This window comes from Euphorbia lathyris, chromosome 9 (assembly GCF_963576675.1).
Source record: "Euphorbia lathyris chromosome 9, ddEupLath1.1, whole genome shotgun sequence".
Taxonomy (NCBI): domain Eukaryota; kingdom Viridiplantae; phylum Streptophyta; class Magnoliopsida; order Malpighiales; family Euphorbiaceae; genus Euphorbia; species Euphorbia lathyris.
In genome coordinates this window covers 135861-140019 of record NC_088918.1, presented here as the reverse complement: position 1 = coordinate 140019, position 4159 = coordinate 135861, and the positions used below count along the sequence as shown (strand labels likewise).

The following is a 4159-nucleotide window of genomic DNA, read 5'->3' as shown; positions in this document are numbered from 1 at the left end:
CTGTTAAATCTAATGACTTTTGATTAGGTCTCAATTGATAATTTTTTATTAGTTTAAAGACCTGATTGATTATTTTGATAATTTAAGGTTCTAATTGACTTTAAAGTCTTAGTTTAGGGAGTAAAGTAGGTATTGTACCAAAATAAAACTATGAGGTATAAAAGCCTCTTTTAACTCTCCCTCCTCATTCACGAACCCTAGCCATCTCCTCTTCATCTGTTCCGCCGACCCTCTTGTCTTCATCTATACTATCAGTTCCTAACCTAATATTTGGCCAACCTTCACCAGTTCAGCTTTCATCTCCGATGACCACTCATTTCCATGGCTGCATGCTTCTTTAGCTTCTCACTTTTACATCTTCTGGTTAAATCCTCACGCTAAGCCGGTAAGTGAAGGCTGGTGGGTGAAAAAGGCCCTTATAGGGATCCCGAGGATCTGTCCTTGAAGGCCGGTTTGGGGAAGCCTTTGTCGTATGTTAAAAGTTGTAGAAGGAATGAGATCTCTTGGTTTGTTGCTTTCCTTTTAGTCGAGCTCTTGAAACACCTAAAGGCTTACTCGATAGAGTAAGAATTTTTTTTCATTCGAAGCACACATGTACGAGTATCAAAGGACCAAGCACCTTTATTTCTTATTTCCAACGGCGACCGCTTCCATAGTTCGACGAGTTGATTGACGAGACCACAAGCCCGTGGAAGTGCTCTACTCTCTGGTATTCTTCTTTTGCCTTTTTCTGGGATTTTGGTTGTAAGGGTATTTTTTTATGATTTGAAGATGCAATTGTATGAAGTTGAGAATTCGAGTGACATGCTATTTAGCATCATGAATAATTGTCAATGATTTGGAAATTGGAGTCTTGGATCTATGTAATTATATATATTGGAACATATATGGATTTGTTTATACATGTAAGAAGCAAATTATTTTATGTTGAGGGTTTTAATTTTAGTATTGAAAGAGTATGTGGAAAACATAATATTGATGGGAATTTGCTGAAGCTGCTGTTAGACTATGTTGATATACTACAATGTCATGATGCTGAGTTTGGGTCTCTTGACCAAGTCATGTAATAATTGCTATTTCCTGATATTTGCATTTATTTATATTGAAAATATATCATTTGAACAAGTATTCCCTTAATATTACAATTGTTATTTTGAGGCTTTGTGTTCATTTTATTTTATTGCTTCAGATGGGAATCGTATTCCTCAACCTACAGCTCAGGTTGCTTACTTTATTTTTCATGTTCTTCATTAAGTGATTCGATACTTTGGATTATTCTATTAGATTGTTCTTATCAATTCCATTATTTAACACTATAATGCTTCAGGTTCTGTTCATCAATAATAGGGGGACAGATACTCTTTTGAGCCTTTACCTTCATATCTTTCCTGCTCTTATAAGGTCTGGTTAGAGGAGATTGGCAGTAGCTTGAGATGTGAATGCATTGTCACTGAAGTGTTTGGAAGGTCAAGTGAGCCAGACTATGCTGAGACTGCTGCTGTATTTTCGGGTCTTTTATTACACTTGCAAACTATCATTTTTCTCTATGGAAATTGTTATCTTGTAATGGCCACTATTTATGTTGGACCGGACATTTGGTTTTCTGTACAGCTTCCAAAATTGGAGATGTTTGCTCTTACTGGAAAGGCAATAGAAGGTGATATACTCGCTTCAGTTGAAAGTAATACCACAAAGTGAAACTCAACAGTCTGTTTGGAGCAAGAATAAGAAGGATAAATATCAAAGGTGAATTGCATTTTTTAAGAAATTAAGGCATGGTTTAATTAAATGTTTTAAAGTAATAACTGTTCCATCATCGTCTAAACTGGAAGAGTGTCCTGTTCTTATTGATGCATCTCTTGGGGAGTCTCCCCAGTTGTATTTGAATTAGTTTAATTGCCTTTGTCTAATTGGTAAATGTTAGATGCATGATAATTAGATGCATGGTTTCATTTGAAAGCTTGGCTTTACATGATGAGATAGAAATTGATCATGTTTTATACAAGTTCTTATCAATTCCATTATATTTAACACTATAATGCTTCAGGTTCTGTTCATCGGTAATAGGGGATAAAGACTCCTTTGAACCTTTATCTTTATATTGTTCACACTCTTACAAGGTTCGGTTCGAGGACACTTGGAGATTCTTGAGATGTGAATGCATTGTCACTTGTGTGTTTGGATGGTCAAGTGAGCCAACATATGTTGAGACTGCTGCTTTATTTCCAGATTTTCTATTATACACTTGCAAACTATCATCATTATCTTTCTTTCCCAATTTATTTGGTTTTCAATCTTGCTCTAATGTTAAGATGCTAAAAATAAATGTTGATCTGTTTACTTTAACTTGGAATATTCTACATTGGATCTAATATATTCTTATAATATGTTTGTTTCGTCTGCTTCTATATAATTTTTTATTTTGACATTGCACTTGACAATTTTTTGCTAGTCCATATCCTAATTAACTATAAGCATACATTTTTTATGCTAATCCATGTCATAATTAACTATAGGATATGATGTTAGAGAGCAAACAAATGGAGTTATCAAGATATTGAGAGGCAGTTGTTGGTGTGTGTCAAAGAGGAACATTCTTCTATGGTAAGCACCAAAAGTTTTGAACATTTCATTTTCTGAATTTGTATTATAATATACAATGACCTTGGATTTTCTGTTTCATATGACTGCTCTGATTTTGCTAATACACTTGCTAAAGTTTTATGCTTCTTAGATATGCAGACAATGGTTTCTTTTGGATGCATCTCACTTGTCATGGGTCAGTTAACCATCTCAATGACATAATTGATCAATTTGTGCCCATGAGGATCTTAGAACTTCATGTATTGCCAAAATTCCCAAAAAATGCAGCAGATGGTTTCCATGTATTAAAAATTATTGTTAGTTCAATTTTTATTTAGAACAATAGCATGTCTGTTTTAATGTATTTTGTAATAGTTTAAAGCTTCCTTGGTAGTTGTAGACACCGAGTCGGAGGACCTGTGACGAAAACCTAGAAACAAGACGGTTGAAGCGATTGATTCCGGAATTTAAAAAAAAAATACATAATAAGGAAGGAAAAGTTACGACGGGTCGCTGTTGCCGGTAAGGTGGCTCTCGTATGCTTAGCGGCATGGCGCGGGTGCTTAGCGGCATCCGGCGCGCGGTCGACGATGGTCGGACACCCGCTCGACGGCACGGGGCGTGCGCCCAGCGTCCGTCGGACGCACGCGTCCAACCACGAGTGGCACGCGCTCGACGTCCGAGCAATGCTAGGGCCCGGTGGCGCGGTGCGCGCTCTCGTCGTCCGCTGGGCGTGTGCGCCTGGCAGTGCGGAGCGCGCGTTCGGCGGTCGCGACGTGTGGGCGACCGGCGGCGCGGAACGCGCGCTCGGCGGCCGTGGGGTGTGCACGCCCGACGGCGCGAGGCACGCCTCGGTGGCCGTTGGACGAGCGCCCAACCACGTCGGGCGAACGCCCAACGGTCATTGGGCGAGCGCCCAACGACGGTTGGGCACGCCCGCCCAACCTTGCGTTGGGCGTGCGCCCAACCTTGCGTTGGACGGCCGCCCAACAGGCCTTGGGCGACGCTTGATTTTACTCGGGCGTCGCCCATTCTTCCGGGGATCCGTTTGCCTATAAAAGGCACGGATCCCCATGCATTTGAGAGGGGGAGGATTTTTGGAGCCTTTCTCACTCTAGACATTTTTAGAGAGAGAAAGTGATTTTTTTTGAGAAAAATATTTTTTTTCTCAAAAATTCCGAATTTCCCAAAGTTAAATTTTTACTAAAAAAAATATAAAAAAACGGAAAATCACGACTCGTGGAATCAATCGGATTCGACTGTCAGATACCGAATTTAAGGTATTATCCGAGGACTAGACTCTTTTATTTTATTTAATTTATTTCCTTCTTCTATTTATTTTTTAGGTTATGTTTTTATTTATTTAATTGTTCATTTATTTTATCACTTTTTATTTAATTTGGCGTATTTATTTAATTTTCGTCTCGTATTGAATAAAATTCGGTTTTGTTTTGAAATAAAAACCTCGTTTTAATATCCCAATACGAACCGTGATCCGATAAAAAGGTAGTTCGGGTATTGAAAACGTTGTAATTATAAGTTTTAATCTAAAGAATTTCCAAATAACGTTTTAAAA

General features: G+C 38.5%; 1 long non-coding RNA gene across 4 annotated transcripts; it reads left to right on the top strand.

Moving 5' to 3' along the window:
- The first annotated feature begins 206 nt into the window (after positions 1–206).
- LOC136206693 (uncharacterized) lies at positions 207–3041 on the top strand. 4 transcript variants are annotated; one of them, XR_010676388.1, is made up of 6 exons: positions 207–709; positions 1190–1221; positions 1328–1510; positions 1612–1746; positions 2517–2604; positions 2735–3041. It is a non-coding gene; the product is annotated as an uncharacterized lncRNA (long non-coding RNA). The 4 variants fall into 4 exon arrangements; XR_010676389.1 differs by lacking the exon at positions 1190–1221 and having other exon boundaries at positions 2743–3041; XR_010676387.1 differs by lacking the exon at positions 1190–1221 and having other exon boundaries at positions 2720–3041.
- Positions 3042–4159: the final 1118 nt, after the last annotated feature.